This window comes from Eumetopias jubatus, unplaced genomic scaffold, assembly GCF_037043125.1.
Source record: "Eumetopias jubatus isolate StellerSeaLion01/CBP00866 unplaced genomic scaffold, mEumJub1_p1.0 scaffold_1, whole genome shotgun sequence".
Taxonomy (NCBI): domain Eukaryota; kingdom Metazoa; phylum Chordata; class Mammalia; order Carnivora; family Otariidae; genus Eumetopias; species Eumetopias jubatus.
Window position 1 is genome coordinate 72523436 of NW_028274807.1, and position 26306 is coordinate 72549741.

The following is a 26306-nucleotide window of genomic DNA, read 5'->3' on the forward strand; positions in this document are numbered from 1 at the left end:
TAAAAATAAAAATGCCTTTAAAAAAAAATTAACTTGAAGTGGATCATAGACCTGAATGTAAGAGTTGGAAATAAGACATTTCTAGAATAAAAAATAAGTATTTTTGTGACCTTGGGTTGAACCTATATTAATATATTAAATAAACCACAGAAAACAGGAAAAACGATGAATTGTACTTCATCAAAATTAAAAACTTCTCATCTTCAAAAGACGGTTGAGACAAAGAAAAAGTAAGCCACAGACTGGGGTAAAATATTGGCAAAACATACATCTGTCAAAGGGCTTGTATCCAGAATATATAAAGAATTCTTACAACAACCAGTTACAGTATAACCAGTTTAAAAAGTGGGCTGAAGATTTGAATAGACAATTCACCAAAGAAAACATATGGGGGGCAAATAAGCACATGAGAAGATGCTCAACCTCATCAATCATTAGGGAAATGCAAATTAAAAATACACTGAGATACCACCATGCATCCACTAGAATGGCTGAGTTTTAAAAGACTAGCCATGACAAGTGTTGGCAAGGATGTGGGGCAACTGGAACTTTTGTACTTGGTTGACAGGAATGGGAAATGGTACAGTCACCTTGGAAAGCAGTTCAGGAGTTTAAAAAATAATGTTAAGTATACACTTACCATATGACCCAGCAATTTTGCTCCGAGGTTTTTATCCAAGATAAATGAAAATATATTTTAAAAATCTGTACATAAGTTATAAAAGGAAAAATTGATAAATTGGACTTCTTCAAAATTAAACAATTTGTTCCGTGAAAGTTGCTGTTAAGGGGATGAAAATACAATCTAACAATGGAAGACTATTTACAAGCCACATGTCTGACAAAGAATTAGTTTCTAGAATACATGAAGAACTCTCAAACCTCAACTGTTAAAACAATCCAGTTAGAAAATGGGCAGCGACATGAACAGACACCCTAAGGAGGATATACAGATGGTAAATAAGCACATGAGAAAGGTCATCGTCATTAGCTGTTAGGGAAATACAAACTAAACTAAAATGAGATATCACTACACGCCTAGCAGAATGGCCAGAATAAAAATGACAACACCCAATAAATACTAGAGAGGGTGCAGAGAAACGGAATCACTCATAAGTTGCTGGAGAGAATGTAAAATGGTACAGCCGTTCTGGAAACCAATATGGCAGTTTCTTTTAAAACTAAACACATAGGGCAACTGGGTGGCTTAGTAGGTTAAGCCTCCGACTCTCGGTTTCAGCTCAGGTGATGATCTCGAGGTTGCAGGATCAAGCCCTGTGTCGGGCTCCAAGCTCAGGGCAGAATCTGCATCAGATTCTCTCTCCTGGGGCGCTTGGGTGGCTCAGTCAGTTAAGCGTCTGCCTTCAGCTCAGGTCGCGGTCCCAGAATCCTGGGATCAAGCCCCTCTCTCCTCCCCGGGGAGCCTGCTCCTCCCTTTCCTGCTCCCCCTGCTTGTGCTCTCTCTCTCATTCTGTCGCAAATAAATAAATGAAATCTTTAAAAAAAAAAAAGATAAATCTTAAAAAAAAATCTTTTAAAAAAGGATTTTATTTATTTATTTGTGACAGAATGAGAGAGCACAAGTGGATGGGAGGGGCAGAGGGAGAGGGAGAAGCAGACTCCCATTTGAACAGGGATCCGGATGCGGGGCTCGATCCCACCTGAAACAAAGGCAGATGTTTGACTGAGCCACCCAGGCACCCCAATAAGTAAAATCTTAAAAAAAAGAAAAAGATTCTCTCTCCCTCTCTCTGCCCCTCCCCCCCACTCATACTCATGCTGTCTCAAATAAATAAATAAGTAAATCTTAAAAAAAAAACACCTAAACACACACACACACAAAAACAAACAAAAAACTAAACGTACAACTATCATACAACCCAGCAACTGCTCTCTTGGGCACTTATCCCAGAGAAAAGAAAGCTCATGTTCACATAAAAACCTGTGCACAAAGATTCATAGCAACATTATTTATAGTAACCCCAAACTGAAAACAAACCAGATGCCTCTCCAAGGTGAATGGCTGAATACACTGTGGTACACCCACGCCATGGAACACTCCAGTAAATAAAAGGGAACAAACTATTGATATTTGCAAAGACTTGAATGGTTCTCCAGAGAATTATGCTGTGTGAAAAAAGTCAATTCCCCCCACATTATATATTGTATGATTCTATTATATGACAGTACTGAAATGACAAAATTATGGAAATGGAGAAGAAATTAGTGGTTGCCAAGGGCTGGGGAGTGGAAAGGGAGGTAAGTATGTCTATAACAGAGCAACACGAGAGGCCTTTTATTGTCTTACACCTCAACAGAGTTGACCACTTTAATTATGTATTATGGACTTCTAGCTTCCGGGCATATAGCTTTACCTTCTTTTCACAATAGTTTAATAGTATTTCGTTGTATGGATGCCCATAATCCCACAACGAATTTAATTAGTTCCCTTTTGGTGAGCATTTGGGCTATTTTCAATTTTTTTATTTTACAAATAATGTTGGGATGGTCAACCTTATCATATATCTTTGCACACTTGCGTAAGTGTCTTATTGAATGGATTCCTAAAAGGGATATTGCTTGGTCAAAGGGTATACACACTTAAAATTTTAGCTGTAGGAATCAAATTGCCCTGCAAAATAAGGTTGTGTCAACTTGTACTCTCACCAATGGTGAATAAGAGTCCTGTGGTTGGTCTTTTTAAGCTTATTTATTTGTTCCTTTTCCCACAGCCTTTTCATCCAGTTGATGTTTACCTTTTCACAACTCCCAGAAGATTTCTGTAGCTCTGAGTTTTGATTGTTGATGCTTCGCCAGGGCTGGCAGAGTGACCTAGTTACTTGAGGACCATTCAATCAACAAGGAACTCATATGGTAGTGGGGAGACCCACATGAAAAGCAATACTGCATGGCATGATAAATGGCATGATACATATATAAGTATCGTATACTAATAATGATGAAAGAGAAGATGATGTTAGTGCTAATATTTATAATAATAGCTAAAAATTATCAAACACTTACTATAGTCCAGGAAGTAGTTGTCCCACAGCAACCCTCTGAGGTAGAAACTATTACAACTGTTCCCATTTCATAGATTCCTAGGCTGGGCATTGAAGGATGAATAGGAGTTAACTAGGTGAAGAAAGGTGGTGGCAGATTCAGTGGAATCCAGGCAGAATGAAAAGTGCACACAAAGACACTGAGGCAGAAGAAAGTGAGGTCTATTCAGGAGTCCTGTGAGTAATTTCAGATGGCTGCCCCCTGAAGAGGACTAGGGGAAAAGAGGAAGCAGGAGAGAGCTCATGAATGGGTGGATGTGGCTATTTCTCATTTGCTCTTGTCAAACACGCACACAGATGCTGCATTTGGCTACCCCCACCTTACTGATGTGTGGTTTCGTTGGAGTCTAGGAAGCGATGCCTGGGTTAAAACTCAAAGGTTGGGTAAGAGTCACCCAGACACAAAAGAGGAAGTGAGTGTCCAGGCAGAGGAAGTGGCAAGAAATGTCCTGGCTGGCGTGCTTAATCCTGGAGGTGGCGAGCTATAAAGTCCTAAGGGAAAGGAGGCATGAATGAGGCCAAAGAAGGTTAACTCATATAGGGCCTGTAGGCCATGTTAAGGAGTTCAAACCTCATGGTGATTACAAAATCAATCCATAGAAAAGAAATAATCAAGTATCCACTCCAGGCAGGCCCTGTAGATAGGGGCCCAGGGAGGTACAACAATGTGCACAGCCTCTAAGGAGTTCACAGAGTAGCTGAGAAAGTAAAACCTGAGTGAATATAAGGGAGCTAATCAAGGGTAAAAGGCCACATATAACAAGGAATACATATGCGGCGTTGAAGTATACGGGCGGGCGGGAGTGACAATTGGCTGGGGCAGCAGGGTTAGTCAGAGTGGGGAAAGGAATGGGGCCTTGAAGGATGGGTACCGTTTGGGAAGGAGACAGGGAGACAGCTTTCTGGATAGGACAGCCCAAGCATGAATAAATGGATCCATCAGACATATTCCGACAAGACTGAGTAAGCCCTCCTGGCCAGAGGGTGGGTACGTGCAGGGAATATGAAAGAACCTTAGAAAGGGTGCATAAGGTCAAATCGTGAAGCGTCCCACATGCAAGGCTAAGGAATTTGAATTTATTTACTTTTTATTTTATTTATTTTTTTAAAAAGATTTTTTATTTTTTTATTTGAGAGAGAGAGAGACAGAGCCAGCACAAGCAGGGAGAGGAACAGACGGAGAGGGAGAAGCAGGCTCCCCACTGAGCAGGGAGCCCGACACGGGGCTCAATCCCAGAACCCCGAGGTCACAACCCAAGCCAAAGGCAGACGCTTAACCGACTGAGCCACCCAGGCGCCCCGAGGAATTTGAATTTAAATCTCTGTGGGCAAAGAAGGGCCATCCTACCTTTTTCAGTGAGGAGCAACTGGATTAAGGTGATCTTGTTTGGTGATTAATCTGGAATAAAAGAGATAGCCAAATCAGGGCGACAATTTAGGGGAGTGCTCATGTGCAAGTTCTGAACAAGGTTGGCCATGTTAAAGAGGAAATGAGAGGTTAGAGGAAAGAAAGTGTGGCCTGCCATTTTCACCTTCGTGCAGGAAACTTGGGTCCTCCTCATCATACAGCTGGCTCTTGCCGGACACGTTTTCAAGGCAGTACAAATTTTTTGAGGAACTACAATGTGCCTGACATGGAGCTGGGCACGTGGGAGAGAAAAGAAAGATCATGAAGACTGCCTTGTAGGAAGTTTGTAGCCTAAAAGAAAGGAGGATGGAGGAGGAACAGATGTATATTAAAAAAAAAAAAATCACACTCATAAACAACATCAACCATGTGTTAAAATAGACTGTGGGAAAGCTGTGGAAAAGGGAGGGGTACTAATTTTGCCTGGAGGCAGAACTTGAAAGGGGCCCTGAAGAATGGGAAGGAAGTTTTCTCCCCCCCACCACCATTTTCGCCATAGGAAGAGAGAATTCCTGGGTCCCTCTCCCCACCTCCACTAGTCTTATCACTTGGACTCCCTACCAGCTATTCCAAAAAGAGGAAGGTCAAAGTGTGTACAACCTTCTCTTCAGTAATGAATGGAAAGGGCTAATATGTGCCAAATGTTTTCCAACTGTCATCTCTAATTCTGATAACAACAATGTGCTGGTGAGCATTATCTCCATTTTACTGAGGAACGTAGGTTCACAGCTAGAAAGTGGCTACACCAGAAAAAAAACAAAGAAAAGAAAAGAAAGTGGCTACGCCAGGACTGAAGCTGAGTCCATTTTTTTTTTTTTTAAAGATTTTACTTATTTATCTGAGAGAGAGAAAGATCATGAGCAGGAGGAAAGGGTAGAGGGAGAGGGAGAAGCAGACTCCCCACTGAGCAGGGAGCCACTGAAGCTGTGTCCTTCTAACTTCAAAATCTACCTTCTTCCCTCTATGCTGCATGGCTGCTGTGGGCCTGTATTAAGGCTTTAGGATGGGACACCTGGGTGGCTGAGTCGGTTAAGCATCTGCCTTAGGCTCAGGTCATGATCCCAGGGTCCTAGGATCGAATCCTGCATCGGGCTCCTTGCTCAGTGGGGAGCCTGCTTCTCCCTCTGCTTGCTGCTCCCCCTGCTTGTGCTCTCTCACTCTCTCTCTCTCTGACAAATAAATAAAACCTTTTTTAAAAAGGCTTTATGATGTCATGTGGTACCCTCAAACACACATATATAACAGACACTTAATACTTGTGTGGTGAACTGGGTATTTACCCAAAAAATACAAGAACACTAATAACTCAAAGGGATACATGCACCCTTATGTTTATGGTAGCATTATTTACAATAGCCAAATTACAGCAGCCCAAGTGTCCATTGATAGATGAATGGATAAAGAAGATGTGGTATACACAGACACACACACAGGAATATTACTCCACTATAAAAAAAGAATGAAATCTTACCTTTACAACAACATGGATGGAGCTAAAGAGTATAATGCTAGGCAAAATAAGTCAGAGAAAGACAAATACCAAAGACAAATATGATCTCACTTATGTGGAATTTAAGAAGCAAAACAAATGAGCAAAGAAAAAAAGAGAGAGAGAGGAGACAAACACTTTTACCTATAGAGAACAAACCGATGGTCACCACCGGGAAGGTGTGTGTGTGTGGGGGGGTGAAATAGGTGATAGGGTTTAAAGAGTACACTTACCCTAATGAGCACTGAGTGATGTGTGGAATTGTTGTCACCATGTTGTATACCTGAAACTAATATAACACTCTGTTAACTATACTGGAAATAAAATAAAAAACTTAAAAAAAGTTGTGCAGTGAATAAATGGATAAGAAAAAAGACTAAGCTTCCCAGGACGGGCAGCCACTAGGAAGTGAGTCCTGCATCCTGCAGAATGAATTTACCTTCCTTGCTGTGGCGGTCAGAGTCCAGGGCGCTGGGAGACACGCCCCAAACCAGAGAGAAACAGCACCTCTCAACGGGAAGCCAAACCTCCAAACTGCGTGAGTTCATCAAATGGTTATGGAGGGCAGCCCGTACTTGGTGCTGCCGTTGAGCAGGAAGAATACTTTTCCTGAGTTTCAAGATCATTGACAGAGCTCCTCGCTGTGTATGTATGCCACCAATTCGATAGAACAAGTTCACTTGTTTGGTTTTGTCAAATTTGTTCAGTCCAAATTTTGTTTTATGATTTTCTCATATATTTACAAACATCCAAAAGAAATCCACCAAATGAGATACATTTAGAAAATGCTACCTTCCATCTAGTCCTCACTCTGGTCCCTGTCTCCTACGTATAACCTTAAAAAAAAATTGTTACGGTCTTTTTCTTTTCGTGTAACTGAATAAGCATATCTAATATATTCATGTATCCTTCCCCGGGGACAGCACGCCAGAATAAATTTCTTACCCTGGCTTTTTCCACGTAGCCATGGGCCCTGGCAATTCCTCCCCCGCAGGGTAGGAATGCAGCTCATCTCCCCGCCTGCCAAACCCTAGCGGATGCTCGGCGGCCCGTTCTGCACAGGGTGGGCGGTTTTCAGTCCTCTGCTACCGCCAGTAGCGCTGCAGTGAGTAGCCTGTGTGCATTGCTTAATTTCTGAATTTTTGCCTCTGTGTCTTTAGGACGGATTCCAAGGAGGGGTATTTCCGAGTCAGAGTAAAGGCCCTGGTAAAACTGTGGGCTATTGCCAGCCTCCCCGAGACACTGATTTCTATGGTGCAGCGAATTACAGCTGTGACAGTACAATGACAGGATGGTGAGGTGGAGGAGCCCCAAGGGCGATCCCACGCTCTCTGCAGCAGGGACCCCACCGTGACTCGTGGTTTGTTCGCGCTGCCGCTCCTTGCAGGCGGGGGCCCCTTGCAAGCCCTTGCCAGAGACCCGGTGCCACCTGCAGTCCGGGCCCTCTGCTCGGCTGCCCCACCCGCCCCGTGGAAGGAAGGCAGAGGACATGTGAAAGCAAAATCGGCCCCATTCAACTAAAAAGCTCAAGATAATGTAGCAATTTATTATCACCAAAGTTCAATCAGCTTTCTCAAGAAAACCGAGTCGAGGTCAGGAGACGGTGCCATGTGGACTTCATGTGCGCTTGGAAGAGGACACCACAGGGCCGAGCTGGTCACCTCCCCTCGCTGGGAAGAGAGCAGTCCCAGTTTCTCTCAGGGTCGCTCTTTTGGCTGCTGGTGACATCAAGGATCTCCTGGTGGGGTCCTGACAGCTGGAGAGCGAGCAGCTCTTGTGTCTGACAGCCTCCCTTCAGCGGGGGTGTGTAAGCGCTCCCCCCTCTGCCCCCCAGCATCGCCCGGTGACACGTGGATCTGCCCAGCCGGAATCCTGGCCCGTGCCTGAAAGGTGATGGCACCAGCTGCCATCCGCTCTGCCCGGCCTTGCCATTGTCTGCCCTGGACGGTCACCCCATGTGGCGAGAACAAGGCTGTAGGCTTCCTGAAGATAGGCTCCCACCTGCATCACCACCCTGCTGCCCATGGTCCCTGGGACTGAGGACGCTGGTCGTCCCAGGCTTTCCCAAAGATTTATAGAGGCCGACTTGTGACTTGAAGCCCTTTGTAAAATCTAATGTGAGATAAAATTATTATTATTAGATAGGCACTTGATAAATGTTTAACAAGTGAGTAAACAAAGGGTGGTGTGGAGAGCGAGGATGTGGTGGGAGTAAGTGTTTCAGAAATTCAGATCAACGTGGGGGGAGGGGCCGCTGAAGAAGGGCAGCTGGGGTGGGCATATGGGAATGGGGACAATCTCTAGCCTGGAAACATTACGCCAGCACTCAGTTCAGCAACAAGCACCATTAGTCTGCAGGAACATCCTGGTCAGAGGGGCCATGAAGAAGTTGTGAGAAAGAGGGCCCCAAAATAACTCGGTGATGGCTAACATTGATCAAGTGTCACTTTGTGCGAGGTAAGTGCTCTACCTTACCTAGCTCAGTCCTCACACAGCCCCAAGATATGGTTACCAGATCATCCTCAACCAATAGAGCAGGTAACTGAGACCCAGAGAAGTTAACTAACTTCCCTGAAGGCTAGTGAGAGCCCAGTCATTTGGTGCTTTGAATGCCAAATTAGGACTCTGAATTCCAGCTGTGGCAGAGGGGAGCCACTGAAGGTTCTTAAGCAGAGGAGTGACATGGTGCCTCAGAAAAAAGCAATAAGGCATTAGCAGTTAGGAATGTGGACTTTGACACCAATCTGGGTTTTTTTTAAATCCCAGTGCTGCCAGTTGCTAGCTGTATAATCTTGGACACATTATCTGACTGCCTGGTGCTCTGGTTTCCTTATCTATAAAATGCGGGTAATAAAAGCGTCCAGGTGTTAGGATTTTATGACAGCATATGAGATAGTAAAAGTAGAGCCCTTAGAGCAATGATAACACGTATGTGTATGACAATTGTCAGCCATTATCAGTGTGTTAGCTGTCTACTGGACTGGCTAGAGAGAGGTCAGAGGCAGGGAGGCCAGCAGGACGTAGGACTGAGGCATTGCTGCCAAGGGTGATAGCAACTGGAATAGAGAACGAGGTATTCTGAAGTAAGATCCAGTAGGGTTCACTCGCTGGAAATGTGGGATAAAGAAGAATAGTTAGGGGCGCCTGGGTGGCTCAGTTGGTTGGGCATCTGCCTTCGGCTCTGGTCATGATGCCGGGGGCCTGGGATTGAGCCCCAGTTCAGGCTCCTTGCTCAGCGGGGAGTCTGCCTCTCCCTCTCCATCTGCCTCTCCCCACTGCTCATGAGTGCTCTCTCTCTCAAATAACTAAATAAAATCTTAGAAAAAAAAAGAATAGTTAATAAGGACTCTCAGGGGCGCCTGGGTGGCTCAGTTGGTTAAACGACTGCCTTCGGCTCAGGTCATGATCCTGGAGTCCCGGGATCGAGTCCCACATCGGGCTTCCTGCTCAGCGGGGAGTCTGCTTCTCCCTCTGACCCTCTTCCCTCTTGTGCTTTCTATCTCTCATTCTCTCTCTCTCTCAAATAAATAAATAAAATCTTTAAAAAAAAATAAGGACTGTCAGGTTCCCATTCTCATTAACTGGGAGAAAAAGGACTTCTGAGAGCAATAGAAAAACTAGGAAGAGAACTAGTACTTGGAAGGCAAGACACAATTTGGGAAGCATGGGAGTGATGTCAAGGGGACCTTGGGTTCCATGGTTAGCTCTGCCACCAGCTGGGCCATCACCTTGGCAAACGCCTCCTTCTCCCTCCGGGCCTCAGTTTTCTCATCAGTAAAATGAAACTTTTGCACTTGAGGTCTCAAAAATCTCTCCCAACTCAGGTATTTTCCATCCTCACCTGGGAATGCTCTAACGGGAGAATGATACTGATGACCTGGCTCTTAGGCTCTTTGAAGTTCAGGGTTAGGTGATAGGAGGAAGGCAGTAACATAAGAGGACGCCCCCTTTACTTCACACCCCCTTAACTGTTGTACCTCAGGCCCTGTGATAGCCCCCTCATCCAGGCTCTCCAACGCCGCCTGTCCCATAGATCCTTGCACCCGTCAAGGGTTCTAGGCACTGGTATCAGAGAAACTGAAGTTCAATGTTTATTTGATTTAGCCGCACTCTCTTCCACTTGATTGGCTCCTGACTTGGGCTTTGTTTATCTACCAGATTAGAGAAGAAAGGGGAGGTTGTTTTTAAAAGTTCACTGTCCTTAGCGCTGGCGTCAGACTCACAGCCACGGTGAAACTGAACCATTGGTGGTGGCGGCTGACCAGGAGCTTGTGTTTATGAGTGGACGCCCCTGAGGGGGTGGAGCACCACCTGCCCAACTCGTGCCTGCAGCTGGTCTCCGGCAGGTGCGCGCAGAGCGACTTCCATTCAGGATGGCCCTGGGAAAATGAACAGCACTCTTCTGAGAAAAGCTGCATTTTGAAATAAGAGTTTCACATAAAATAGAATGACAAAACCAAGGCCGAATAATGGAAATGTTGAATGCGTGTCAATCCACTCAGATAGAAACAAACACCTGGGGAGACTTTTTTTTACCCCAGTGTAGGTGCCCACCCCCCATTTTAGCTGGCAACTGTGCCTAGATCTCTTTCCTCATGTTGTGACAATTTTTAGGAAATAAACTTAGGAATTAAAATTAAGTCTAACATCTGGTGATTGATAGTCACTTATGAAACCTTGAATTGGCTCTTAAACTTAGTAATTAGAGGGAACTTTGACATTAAGTAGGCTTCTTTTGGGTCACACAGAATCATCACTGTCGTTTGTGTCGGCAAATATTTACTGGGCATTTTTGTATTTAAAAAAATCTGGGGCGCTTGGGTGGGTCAATCATTAGGCATCTGCCTTCGGTTCAGGTCATGATCCCAGGGTCCTGGGATCGAGCCCCGCATCGAGCCCCGCATCGGGCTCCCTGCTCAGCGGGGGAGCCTGCTTCTTCCTCTCCCACTCTCCCTGCTTGTGTTCCCTCTCTCGCTGTGTCTTTCTCTGTCAAATAAATAAATAAAATCTTTAAAAAAAATCCTGTCTGTCAAAAGTATTTTATACAGTTTAAAGCACTATGCAAAGATGTTAGTGTGTTTGGCAGATTCACAGACTCCAGAATATCATGCCCTATGTCTTACAGGTAGGGAACCAGAGGTCCTAGGAAGCAAAAAGAATCACGAAACACCTTTCTCGGTTTTAAGTGATAGCACCAGGCTCTCATGAGTCAAAGAGACAAGACATGCAAATAACTGATGATCCAGCTCAAGAGAGAGGACACTGAGAAATTCAACCCACAGTGTTTGATTCTTCTTTTGTACTTCATTCGAATGGTGCACCCTCATTCCTCTGGGGGCGAATGGACCAACTGGGAGCCCAAGTGTTCCAAACAAGGTTGGAGAGACAGTAGAGAAACCGAAAAGAGAAGTGGGCGTAGACGTGACTAGATAATGGAAGCATATCCACAGCTCCCTGGAGAGAGAGTGCTGCTGCAGACAGCGGTGACGGACACCTGACACGAGTGCCGGCTCTCTAGGGGACAGCCAGGGAATTTATTTTAACCAGCACCTGCAGGGACTTCTATGATCTGCTAAGTGTCAACCTGGAAAACACAGGGGAAGGGTGAGGGGGGTGTGGGGAGAACCCTCCTTTGGCCAAGCCGTTCCATTGAGGTCAATCTCAGTGAAATAATCCGAAGTATGGACAAAAGGGGGGGGTGCCTGGGTGAATCAGGGAGCTGGGCGTCGGACCCTTGATTTTGGCTCAGGTTGTGATCTCAGTGTCATGAGATTGAGCCCCACCTCAGGCTCTGCACTCAGTGGGGAGTCTGCTTGAGATTCTCTCTCTCTCTCTCCCTTTCCCTCTACCCCTCCCCTGCCATGCTCTCTCTCTTTCACTCTCTCAAATAAATATATCCTAAAAAAAAATGTATGTACAAAGGTTTATACACTCCAGAATGATTTATAACAGCCTCTGTTCTCCCCCATTTCTCTCTCCACCCCTTGTCCTGGTCATACTCTAATATTTGTGCTTCCCCTAAATGTGCTATAACCTCTCTCTTGTTGCTAGACCTTTATATATATGTGGCATCCTTCTATCTCCTTTCATTTTCCATTCTTCCCCATCCTTCTAGAATCAGCTAAGTGTCACCTCCATGAAACATTTTCTGTCACTAAATGTTTTGGGCTGAATTGAATTTATGTGAATTGCATTATATGTTGAGGCCCTGAACTCAAGGCCTTTGAATGTCACTGTGTTTGGAGATCAGGCCTTTATTTTTTATTTTATTTTTTAAATTGTGTATTTATTTAAGTAATCTCTACACCCAACATGGGGCTCGAACTCACGATCCCAAGATCAAGAGTCACATGCTCTCTGGACTGAGTCAGCCAGGCGCCCCTGGGGACCTCGGGCCTTCAAAGGGATGATTTAAGGTGAGTTAAGATGAGATGGTTAAGGTGGGCCCTAATCCATTCTGGGGGTGGTGTCCTTGTAAGAAGAAGACGTTTGGATGCACAGACACCAGGGATGCAAGCACAAAGAGGACGGACTGTCTGAGGCCACAGCCAGAAGGTGACCTTCTGTGAGTCAGCAGGAGAGACCTCAGAAGAAACAGACCTGCTGACATCTTCGTCTTCCAGACTCCAGAACTATGAGAAAATACACATCTGTTCTCTCTCTCTCTTTTTTGGGGGGGGGGGAGGGGCGGAGGAAGAGGGAGAATCTTAAGCAGGCTCCACATCCAGCATGGAGTTGGATGCAGGGCTCAATCTCACAACCCTGAGATCATGACCTGAGAGGCAATCAGAAGTCAGACGCTTAACCGACTGAACCACCCAACTACACATCTGTTCTTTGAGCCATTCAGCCTGTGCTACTTTGTGCGCTGTTTCCTCTTTAGATTACTGAAACCCCTTGAGCCTCCTTTTGTCATATTAATTGTAGAGGTCTGCCTGCCAGTCACTTTGCTTCCACCTTGGGAGCTCCTAGAGGCCCAGACGTACTCATTTCTGTATTGTCAAACCCAGTACCCAATTCTTGAAAAGCAAGAGCTCAATAAATGCAGAATGAATTAATATGAATGAAAACAACGTGCAATGTAAACAATGAGCAATGGGGGACTGGATAAGGAGATTACGGCATATTGATATGGCTAAAACAATGCTCACAACCAATTTTTACTAATGTGGGGAAATGTTCATATCTTTTTAAAAAGATTTTATTTATTTATTTGAGAGAGAGAGAGAGTGCAGAGCAAGAGAGCGAGATAGCACAAGCCGGGGGGAGTGGTAGAGGAAAAGGGGGCAGCAGGCTCCCCGCCCAGCAGGGAGCTCAAGGTGGGACTCCATCCCAGGACCCTCGGACCATGACCTGAGCTGAAAGGCAGACCCTTAATCAACTGAGCCCCCCAGGTGCCCCTGAAGGCAGATGTTTAAACACACTAAACCACCCAGGTGTCCCGAAATGTTCATATTCTTGTATTAAGTGGAAAAAAAAGTCAGATGAAATATTACACCTTCAGGATAAGTACAACCATATGAAAACAAGTGAAAGTGACTGAAAGGAAATGTGCACAATGTGTACATGCCTCACCTAGGTCATGCCATTATAGATGTTTGTCTTCATTCTTAATTCCTATTTCAGAGATTTGTACCATGCTGTTTCTTATCGAAAGTCTCCCGTATGTAACCAGGAAGTTTCCACAACCATCTGTACTTAACTTCTTTGCTACATCTCTCTTTCTGTGTTTCAATTTCCTTGTTCCTTATTTCTCTGATTTACTACCCTAGACTACCAACCCCTAGGGATGGGAGCACTGTTTTGTACTATTGTTTCTCCAAGGCTTGGTACATTCTAAAACACATGGTAGTCATTCATGAAATAATTTTTCAACGAATGATGGCAACAACCACCACAAACAGAAGGTGGGTTTTTTTAATTTTTTTTTAAAGTTCTCATTAAACCTCTTTTCCCTATGTCTTATAATCCAGAAATAAGTGAGCAGAGGCGATGGTTTGTCACTGTGAATGAAGGCCCATAATGATTTGAGTAATCTTGCATGAAAAAAAAAAGGGATGAGGGGTGCCTGGGTGGCTCAGTCGGTTAAACCTTGGCTCAGGTCATGATCTCAGGGTCCTGGGATTGAGTCCCACGTTGGGATCCCTGCTCAGTGGGGAGTATGCTTCTCTCTCTCCCTCTGCCTCTGTACGTGCTCACTCTCTCTCTCGCTCTCAAATAAATAAATAAATAAATAAATAAATAAATAAATAAATAAAAATTATTTTAAAAAAGGATGAGATTGGTCCATAGGGAAGAGAAGGATTTTGTGATTTGAGAAAACTGAGAGGTCGAGGTGTACAATATGCTGAGGGTGGGGAAAGAAAACCTGTCCCCATTTTTTTTTTTTTTAAGATTTTATTTATTTATTTGAGAGAGAGAGAGAATGAGAGAGAGAGAGTACGAGAGGGAAGAGGGTCAGAGGGAGAAGCAGACTCCCTGCTGAGCAGGGAGCCCGATGCGGGACTCGATCCCGGGACTCCAGGATCATGACCTGAGCCGAAGGCAGTCGCTTAACCAACTGAGCCACCCAGGCGCCCAAACCTGTCCCCATTTTGTCAGAGCTTTTCAAAATCCCTTACCAATTCGTCCATTTGCTCATCTGTAAATTGAGGTCTTGGTCAGATAACACATACATGTTTGCAATGAAAAGTTACTAGCAAAATATATGGAGTGTTTAGGTGCTACAAGCAAATACTTTTTCCTCTGACGTTGAGCCTCAACTTCTGGTGAAATTTAGCCATGAACACCTACATCTATCTGCACTTGCAGATGAGAGGGAACCTGTCTCCATAAATGTTAGGTCAGGGTCTCCTCCCAATGCTTGAAAACTGCTGTGACTGTTTGTGGGACCCACCACAGAGTCCCATCATGAGAGCAGCACTTGGGGTTCATCTGAGTTCTGCTCACAGACTCAGAAGAAGGTGAAGCCCAGGGGGCCCGAAGCAAAGGTGAGGATCTTAGAAAAACACAGCTGCAAGTCTGAGCTTGTGTGTCAGTGTTTCCCTGCATCATACACATGCTCTTCTCTGATTTGCTTGGCTCTGAAAGCTAAGTTTTCAGACTTTAAATTTAATCCCAACAGACCTGAATTGATGCCTCTTAATTATGCCTATGATGTAGTAAATCAACACCCTATTAGGGAGTCATTCAAGTATTAAATATTTAGGAACTTATTACAAGAGAATTGCAACATGTAAGCCCTCAGGCAGGAAGAGATGCTGCTAATCTCTTTCCCGTATACAGCTAGCTGACATTGTGCAAGACAGCACTGAGCTACTGCTCCAATACCCCTTCATGTATTTCATCAACCCCAAAGCCTACAGCCCATCTTTTAAATAATGAAAACATTCAGTATAACCCCTGTCCTCCATATTTCCTACCTTTTTTTCCCCTTGCCTCTTTGTGGTCCCTTCTAAGTGGAAATTAAATCCTGATTTGCAGAGAGAGAATATTCATTCAGCCCATGTTTCCAGTATTGAGTGCCTTCTTTGTACCGCTCCCTGCTCTAAGCACTTGGGATTTATCAGCAGATAAAACAAAGATCTCTCCTTCTGTGGAGCTTATTTTCTAATGGGGAAAATGGACCATAAACAAAAAGCATAATAAATAAGAAAGCTGAATAAGGTATTAGGAGACGAGTGCTATGGGAAACATAAGCAGTTGGTCCAAGTATTGTTGGGAGTGGTGTGGGAGGAGGGGCTGCAGTATTTAACAGGTGGTTAGCCACAGGGAGGGTCTGAGCAGAGGTGGGGAAGGTGGGACTGTTAGGCAATCAAACATTTGGAGGATAAGCTGCAAGAAGAAGGAGCAGCCAGAGCAAAGCCCTAAGGCCGTGTGTGCCTCTTGTGTCAGAAGAACCCCAAAAAGACCATGTGGCTGGTGAAGAGTGAGCCAGGGTAGGATAGCCCAGGAGGGTGGGCGGAAGCAGGCCAGGAAGGCCTGTCCACGGATGTTTGTCGGCTTTTCTAGTCTACACAGAGAATGGAAGAGGTCAAGTGAGTGAACAAATGCTGGTTCTTGGAGCAAGCAGAGTGGAAACCTGGGGATCAGATTTATTTTTTTATTTTTTATTTTTTTTAAAGATTTTATTTATTTGACAGAGAGAGACACAGCAAGAGAGGGAACACAAGCAGGGGGAGAGGGAGAGGGAGAAGCAGGCTTCCTGCTGAGCAGGGAGCCCGATGCGGGGCTCGATCCCAGGACCCTGGGATCATGACCTGAGCCCAAGGCAGACGCTTAACGACTGAACCACCCAGGTGCCCCTGGGGATCAGATTTAGACTTTGCTTCCCTTTCTACCACCAAGTTAATTCAGCTTGGGCAAGGCCTCTTTCAGAGCTGCCGTCACCAGGGTTGAATGAGATCATCCCTAAGGCTCCTTTCAGTTCAAAGATCCTGTGCCTTTGGGCAGCCATTTCCAACATGTGCCTTGAGCAGCCAGAAAATGTCTCCAAGTCCAAGAATCTCACACTGCAGCCACGAGACCTAAAATCCCCAGACAAGCCTCAAGGCCTTTCTGGAGTCTTGGGTCCCCTTTGAAAAAGATCAAATAGGAGCTATAGAATGTCTCCCTAGAGAAAGGTAGAGCCCCATCTGTACAAAAAATGTTGTTCACAGCTATAGGGGGTTCATGAGGTTCTTAAAGCATCATCATGTGCACCCCACCGAAAGTGATGTGTGGGTTACTCTAAAATCAGTGCATCAAGGAGCCTTGTTAATGTCCCTTTGACTTTCTATTATGAAAATATTTCATACATTCAGAGAAATGGAAAGAATAGTACAACAAACTCCTTCATGGCTTCCATTTACATTTATTTATTTATTTATAAAAAGATTTTATTTATCTATTTGACAGAGAGAGAGACAGCGAGAGAGGGAACACAAGCAGGGGAAGTGGGAGAGGGAGAAGCAGGCTTCCCGCCGAGCAGGGAGCCCAATGCGGGGCTCCATCCCAGGACCCTCGGATCATGACCTGAGCTGAAGGCAGATGCTTAACAACTGAGCCACCCAGGCGCCCCTTCCATTTACATTTTTAAAATGTTAATATTTTACTGTATTTTCTCTATCTATCTATCTATCATCTATCTTGTTTTGCTATCATCAACCCATTTAAAAATTGCAGATATCATGGCACTTTATCCCAAAATACTTTCCACATGTATCTCTTAAAAATAAGAACAACACCGTTATCGCATCTAAGAAAACTAAAACTGATTCCACAATCTTATATCTAGTCCAAACTCAAAATTCTCTTCATTCTAAGAATTCCTTTTATATATTACCAGGATTCCAATCAAAGTTCACACATTGCATTGGATTGTTATGTTTTGTTGGTCTATTTTATTCTAAAACACTCCCTCCATGGTTTTGTTTTTTGATTGTTTATTTTCAAGATACTGACTTTTTGAAAGAGTTCAGACCAGTTGTCTTATAGAATGTTCCCACTTCTGGATTTGATTGATCGTTCCCTACCAGTGTCTAACTCATTCCTCCATCCCCTGCGTTCTCTGTAAACAGGAAGTTGGATCTAATGGAAATTTGTGAGTTTTAATTAAAGTATGACATCATCTGGGAAGGGGTAATCTGTTTTCTCAGCATTGACTGGATTAAACGTTATTTTAATTGTTGGCACTTTGTAAACCCATCTTTAACCTTATAGAACTCCATCCCTGATGTTTATCCACCTAGAGCAGGATAGCAGTGATATGTGGACAGAAAGGGAGAGAGGGGCACCTTTTCCTAGCAGTGAGGGGAGCAGCATAAATTTGGAGTTTGGCCCTGAAGGTGATCATTTTCACTCTTCAGTTTCCTCCTCAAAAAATTGGAATAATAATAATTTCCTTTTTAATGGATCATTGGGCTCAAATGACATAATAGATCAGAAAATTATTTCCTTGTAAAATGGAAGCAGATCTGCTTTAGGAATTCACCCCAAGTGAAGAGATGTCCTAGATTTATCTCAAGTAAGTGATCAAAGTATGAATCTATGTATCTATCTGTGTATGTATCTATGTATCTATGTAACTGTCTATTTATCATCTATCCATCTGGAGTGATGAATTTCTGATACTTCTCAAGAGTTACTGGAAAGAGTGGTTTTTTCCAATGATGGTTTAATGGCAGTAGTTCTCAGTTGAGAGCAATTTTGCACTCCAGAGGACATCTGGCAATGTGTCAATACATTTTGGCTGCTGACATTTAGTGGTTGGAGGCCGAAGGTGACCCTACATATCCTAGAATGCACACAGCAACCTCCCACCCAACCCCCCCTTCCAAATTGTCTAGCTCAAAATGTCAGTAGTGCCAATATAGAAAAACCCTGATTTAATGTGAGGCACAATTAAATATTGAACCTTAGTCCAAAATCCTGGACGAATCCTTCAAATAAATATTGGGATTTGAGGTGACTTACACCAAAATTCCATGCAATCAAATCGCAAATTATGAATAGAAGAAGAAAAAAGTGGAGATAAAAATGTTAATTATTTCAATCAACATAATTGCTATGGTTCAACTGAGTTTCCTTCCAAGCTAAAAAGAAATTAAAATCAGTTGTGTAGTTTTGATTATTAGAAAAGATAATTCCTAAGGGACATTCCTTTTCCTAAAATAAGCTATAACATCAAATTTTCAAGGAAAAATAGTGGTGTGATGGTGGGATGGGCAATGTTCTCATTATTTGTGCAAAAAAGTGCAGAAGTAAGTTCTATGTGGCTATTATAAACTACAGGCAAAATATTCAGATGAAACTTTGTGAGGGTGATTGTGGGCAGTAAATTAATATGATTCCACTTGGAGCCTTCTGATGGTCTAATTCAACGAAAGAATTGAATTATGCTACCTGGGGGAATATAAGCTTTACGTAAAGTGCTGCTGAACCATGGCCTGTAGCCCTTATTATGTTATTTAAAACTCCGTAAATATACTATTTCTTTTGACATAACATCTTTATTAAGATATTACTCACATGCCATAAAAATCACCCTTTTAAAGTATACAGGCCAGTGGTTTATAGCATATTCAGAGTGGTAAAACCATCACCACTATATGACCGCGGAATATTTTTATGATCCCCAAAGGAAACCCTGTAGGCATCAGCAGTCACTCCCTATTTACCCTTTCCCTTGGTCCTGGCAACCCACCGTTGGTCTACTTTTTATCTCTATGGACTTGCCTGCACTGGATATATCATAGACAAGGAATTGGGGGCATCTAGATGGCTCAGTCTGTTAAGTGACTGACTCTTGGTTTTGGCTCAGGTAGTGATCTCAGGGTTGTGGGATGAGCCCTGGGTAGGGCTCTGGGCTCTGTGCTCAGGGCAGAGTCTGCTGGAGATTATCTTTCCCTCCCTCCCCCACCGTTGCTCCCCTCCCTGGCACCCCAAAGCACTCTTTCTCTTAAATAAATACAATGTTAAAAAAAAAAAGAAAAAAGAAAAGGAATCATATGATATGTGGCCTTTTGTGACTGACTTCTTTTACTTAGCATGATGTTTTCAAGGTTCATCCATGTTGCAACATGTATCCATATTTCATTTTTTTAATTGCCAAATAATACTCCATTGTATGGATATAATATATTTTATTTATCAGTTGATGAACATTTGGATTGTTTTCACTTTTTGGTTATTGTAAATAATGCTGCTATGAACTTTGGCACGAATGTTTTTATCATGAAAAGGTATTGAATTTTGTCAAATATCTTCTCTGCTTCTATTGTGGTGATCATGTGGTTTTTGTCCTTTATCCTACTAACATGGTATATTACATTTACTGATTTTCCTATTTTTTTAAGATTTTATTTATTTATTTGACACATAGAGAGACAGTGAGAGCAGGAACACAAGCAGAGGGAGTGGGAGAGGGAGAAGCAGGCTTCCTGCTGAGCAGGGAGCCCGATGTGGGACTCGATCCCAGGACCCTGGGATCATGACCTGAGCCGAAGGCAGATGCTTAACGACTGAGCCACCCCGGCGCCCCCTATTTTTTTTTTTTTGAGTGACAACTTGGTTAAGCTATAGCTCCAGTTATTCAATAAAACACTAATCTAGGTGTTGCTATGAAGGTATTTTGTAGATGTTATTAATTCCAGAATCCATTGACTTTAAGTAAAGGAGATTTATCATAAAGAATATGGGTGGGCCTAATTCAGCCATTTGAAAGGCCTTAAGAGTAGAGCTGAGGCTTCCCTATAGAAGAAAGTCCATCTAAAAGTGCCCGTCTGTCGGTGCTGGGGACTAGCCCTGCAGATTTCAGCCTTGCCAGCCAGCCCCCACAATCATGTCAGCAAAATGCTTGCAATAAATCTTTCAATGTATGTCAATATATTCTTCTCCTACTGACTCTAATTCTCTGATTGATTCCTGACTCTTACAAGGAGGTCTGAATTTATTGAAAAATATGTTCAGAATTTTAAACCTCCTTCTCCTGCTTTTAAGGGTATAGGATAATTTATTTGATATTTATTGAGTGGTACTACCTGTTGGTTATTGTTCTAGTTTCTGGGGCTATAGGAAGGAATAGGATCAAGAAATTTCCTATCTTCAAGAAGGTTACATACCAACAATAGCAATTACTGACCACCTACTACTCTGGCCACATGTTGTGGGTAATAAAAAGGTGTATATGACTTTGCCTTCTCTCTTGGGGCTTGTAAATTAGTCTGTGAATATTTAGATTGGTATGGAGGAAGGTGGAGCTGGGCATGATTTTTATTTGTAGGAACACATACTTTCTTTTTTTAAATTAATTAATTTATTTCGGTGGGGGACGGGCAGACGGAGAGGGAGAGAGAGAGTCTCAAGCAAACATTGAGCTGAGCGTGGAGCCCAACGTGGGGCTCGATCTCAGGACCCTGAGCTGATCTCAAGACCTGAGCTGAAATCAAGACTCGGACTCTCAACTGACTGAGCCACCCAGGTGCCCCCTGAGTCTTCTTTAAATGTATGTATATACAAAAAAATGAAATTAAGTTTATAAATTTATTTAAATATACCTTAAAGAAATCACACAGCTTACAAAATTATAAAGGGAATGTTTAGTAAAGCCCCAAGAGGTTTTGCTTTGGTTGTCTTTACTGGTAATAATGAGTGACTTAAATGTATTTAAGGAGTGTAGTGACAAAGAACAGTGTGGAAATAGCGACACGTTTCTGGTGTTCTCCACCTTGAAGTCTTCCTCTCTCTCATTTTGTGCAGCTGTGTGGAGTTTGCAGAACTTCGAGCTGTTTGGACTGTGCTTCCTAGGCTGTATTAGATTGCAGGTGACCTCATAGGGGAGGCGTGTTTTGGATCAACTCACTTTTGGAAATGTTTATGAAAGAAATTCTTTGGCAATGGGACTTTCACACAGGAGCTCAACCAGTGTCTCCTTAATTTACCCATTCCAGTGACGCATCTCTGCTTTGAGGAAAAAAAAAACCTCAACAAGATGAGCACATGGGTTCTTTTTCTCTCTGACTATAAGGAAGCAACTGTTTTTTCAGCAGACAGAAGGTAACAGACAGCCTTCTGGTGATCTTGAGGTATTGACCCAAGGTTTATAGTGAAATGAAAATTTACCGACCCGAGTGGGGCAATCAGGCGCCCGTCTGACCTACAGTCCTTTCACTGAACAATTCTTTTTTGGTGCCAGGAGCCCAAAGGAAACAGTCGACCAAATGTAGCTGGGCTTGTTCCTCATTTACTCTGGTAGCCAGAACTATTAGCCCAAAACAGGTCACAAGTCACTAGCAGTCCCTGAGAGACTCATAGGAAGTAGCTGCAAAGGTCAGGGGAAGTTTTTAATGACTGTCCAGGAGGCCAGTGTGATAGGCTTTGAGAAACTTCTCTGCTTGGCATTTGGAAAGGACCATGTGGTGGAGATCCTTGGAGACAGAAAAACAGGTGTGGAGTTGTGAGCCTGAGGCTGGATCCTGTAAAAGAGGTGCCTTTGCTCTTCTGTACAAAAAGCCCAGGTCAGGGCACCTGGGTGGCTCAGATGGTTATGCGTCTGCCTTTGGCTCGGGTCATGATCCTAGGGTCCTGGGATCGAGCCCCACATCGGGCTGCCTGCTTGGCAGGGAACCTGCTTCTCCCTCCTCTCCCTCTGCCTGCTGCTCCCCCTGCTTGTGCTCTCTCTCTCTTTCTGTCAAATAAATAAATAAAATCTTTAAAAAACAACACCCCCCCCAAGCCCATGTCTATAGAGGGGAATCATCTTGCAAGACTCAAGGGATGATCATGAGGGATTTCCAGCATTAACTTTGGAAACCTGAAACAATATCCCCAGGTGAAGAGTTGGGGTTGGGTTGAACAATCTGTGAAGTAATTCCAACCCTGAGATGCTGGGTTCTCATGAAGTCAGGTACATGTTTTTATAATACACATTTTCATGGATCATTTGTTACTGAAGCTTATATTTTAATGGGACTTCACTGATACAATTGTTATAGTACAAATGTTCAGGTGCAGTTACAGTCTTGACATGATTTTTCTACTTGTCTTATTGGCCCAGAACACAATTTCAGAACCAGCTTGACCCTGGGGACCACAGTCTCACCCCATTCAAACAGGCAGGATGCTATAGAGCAGGGGTCAGACAACTTTTTTTTTCTTTAATTATTATGTTATGCTAATCACCATACATTACATCATTAGTTTTTGATGTGGTGTTCCATGATTCGTTATTGGCATATAGCACCCAGTGCTCCATGCAGAATGTGCCCTCTTTAATACCCATCACCAGGCTAACCCATCCTCCCACCCCCCTCCCCTCTAGAACCCTCAGTTTGCTTGTCAGAGTCCATCGAGGTCAGACAACTTTTTTTGTAAAGGGCCAGATAGTAAATATTTTGGGCTTTGCAGGTCATATGGGCTTTGTCATGACTAGTCAACTCTCCTATTGTATCACAAAAGCAGCCACAGATAATATGTAAATGAATGAGCATGGCTATGTTCCAATAAAACTATTTATAAAAACAGGCTGGCTTTGACTTGGCATTCTAGAGGGTAAAAGCACGGACTCTGGAGCAGATTCAGATCCCACCTCTATTACTTGCTAGTTCTGTGACCTTAGAGAACTTAGTTAACTTCTCTGTACTTTGGTCTTTTCATCTCTAAATTCATCATAGTATTTACCCCACAAAGATTAAATGAGTGTATTTAAAGTACTAAACAGTGTCTAGCAGATAGTAAATGCTGTTTAAATGTTTGTTAGATAATCAACCATCCTGTGAGGTGGGTAATGTTATTCCCATTAAAATTGAAATTCCAAGAAATAAATACATTACTGCTGAGAAGGCTAAGCCTTGAACACAGTTTTCCCATCTCTGATACAATTGCTCTTTTGTCATCAGAGATGAGATGGTTACATCTAAACACAGGGAAATTCCCTGTAATAGCAGATGAGCCAGGTCTTGTCCCTAAAGGGCTGTTTGTATTTTTCCTCTCTCCCCATCCACATGAGAAGTTCCTGTAAGCAGCAATGTGCTAGAGCTGGTTTGTGTTGGCTCATTAGAGCAGATTGCTAAGTTTTCAGGAATTTTGTGAGCAGCTTAAACTGTTGATAGCCTGAAACTGGCCATAGTGGGAGTATTTACACCAGGAAATTGGGAGGTGCTACAAATCCGGGCTTTTTTCCTCTTGGAGGACTGGTTTGCTAGCACATGACTGACTATATGCCATCAGTGAGCACTCTCCAGCAAGGGCCCTATGTTCCAAACAGTGAGTTAGTAAATAATATTCAGTGTCATGGTGACCTACTAGATCCTAGGGCAACATGGCCTGAGAAAAATGTGGGGCCCCTGGCTTTTGCTTCATGGCAGAGGCAAAAAAGATTATATACTCTGCTTAGCAATAGTAACAAGTCAGTAGGGATGCCTGGGTGGCTCAGTTGGTTAAGCGTCTGTCTTTGGCTCAGGTCATGATCCCAGGGTCCTGGGATTAAGTCCCACATCGGGCTCCCTGCTCAGCAGGGAGCCTGCTTCTCCCTCTACCTGCTGTTCCCCCTGCTTGTGCTCTCTCTCTCTCTGATGAATAAATAAAATCTTAAAAAAAAAAAAAAAAGAAACAAGTCAGTGGTAGCCCCTGGACTCTGATTTCTAGACACTTGACTCACAGCTCTGTTCCCTGTTCCTGTTCCAACACACACACACACACACACACACACACACACACACACACACACACACACACATGCCTGCATGGTTCCAGCTAAATGGGGACAGAATAGCTTAGGTGGAGCTTGTTAGGCAAACATCATAATCAAATAACTTTTTTTTTTTTTGAAGTAGGCTCCACGTCCACCATGGAGCCCAATGCCAGGGCCTGAACTCAGAACCCTAAGATTAAGACCTGAGCTAAGATCAAGTGTCAGACGCTCAGTTGACTGAACCACTCAGGCGCCGCATTGAAGAACTTTTAATGGACACTTTTTCTAGGAAAGTCAGTGAGTGCTGTGGTATTTTGTTTCAGTCTTTCTTAAGGTGAAATCTTCCTAATCTAAACATGTGTCCTCTAACCTTTTGGGGAAGCATCAGAGGAGATACAAAAGAGAGCTGGAGTCAGTCAGAAGGACAATTAGACAAGTCACTTCCTCTTGTGAAGTTATGAAGCTAATTTTTCATCTCTATAAAATGGGAATCATAACCATTCCACTGCTAGTCTGACAGTGGTTGTGAAAAGCAAGAATCATTTGCTATCTATTACCTGGAATTTTTGTCACTGAATACCGTCATGTGCTGGGGCCTCGGCTAAGGGCTGAGGATCCAGAGATGGGTTAGTTAGGTCCTTGCTTACAAGGAAGTCAGAGTCTGGGTGCTTAATCAGAAAATCCAAAGTGTCTGGATCTTAGAGGATGAATCACTATGGTTTCATTTGGTCTTATTGGCAAAAAGTTTGGCCCATATCGGGAGCCAAGTTGCCTGGGTGGAATCCTGGCTGTCCTGTTGTTTCCTAGCTCTGTGAACCTGAGTGAGTTATTTCACACCTTTTCCTATTCTGTAAAATGTGATTTTTATGCTTTCCTCAATTTCATTTGTAACCGTAGAGATGATACTAGTACCTACTTCCTGGGATTGCTCTAAAGATTAAATGAGATAATCCATGTAAAATTTCCCCAGTTCCTTCACCTATAAAAAATACAGATAATAGTAACTACGACGTTTAGTATTGGCAATGTTGTTATGATCAAATCACACATGAAAATGTTTAGAAGTATAGAAACAAAAATATGAATACAACATAAACAAACAGAAGATAGAAACACTGGACAGATACTTATTCAAGGTTGTAAATGTGATTAAAAAAAAAAAAAGAAAAAGAAAAAGATGCACAGAAGAGGGATTCTTAGCCTGGGATTCAGGAAAGGCATTTGAGAGAGATGATTTTTTTTTTAAAGATTTATTTATTTATTTATTTGAGAGAACGAGAATGAGAGAGGGAGAGAGTACATGAGGGGGGGAGGGTCAGAGGGAGAAGCAGACTCCCCGCTGAGCAGGGAGCCCGATGTGAGACTCGATCCCGGCACTCCAGGATCATGGCCTGAGCTGAAGGCAGTCGCCCAACCAACTGAGCCACCCAGGCGCCCCTAGAGAGATGATTTTTTTTTATTTTTAAAGATTTTTATTTATTTATTTAACAGAGAGAGAGAGAGAGAGAGAGAGAGCTCAAGTAGGCAGAGCAGCAGACAGAGGGAGAGGGAGAAGCAGGTTCTCCGCCGAGCAGGGAGCCTGATGCGGGGCTCAACCCCAGGACCCTGGGATCATGACCTGAACCGAAGGCAGCCGCTTAACCGACTGAGCCACCCAGGCGCCCCTGGAGAGATGATTTTTGAGATTGTGAATTCATCCACTCATTCATTCATTCATTCATTCATTCATCTGACTATAAAATTTGATTACCATATGCCAGGCTTCAGCTACTGCGGGGTATGTAGTGATAAATGAAATCAACTCAGTCTCCGCCGGTAGCGGCACCAAGAGATGGCTTGGGAGGGATATTTTATGTACCCCTTCCCCATAATTCCCAATGTCCTCTCCCCCATTTACAAAAACGGACAGCTAATACTCTGTCACTCTTAACTAAGTGCCACACAAACATAGTCTTGGGACAAACCCTCATTTCCTCTTCCAAAAAGATTGCCACTTTTAAGCTCCTTCTAGCAAAATTCTGGAGCTACAGCTGGTCCTCATCTTCACAGAACTTGAAGTCTGGTAAGAGAGACGGTGTTAAATACATACATAAACTCACATGTAATTACATTGTGTAATTAACGCTATTAATTAACATTGTGATAATGGTTATAAAGAAAATAAATGGAGGTCATCAG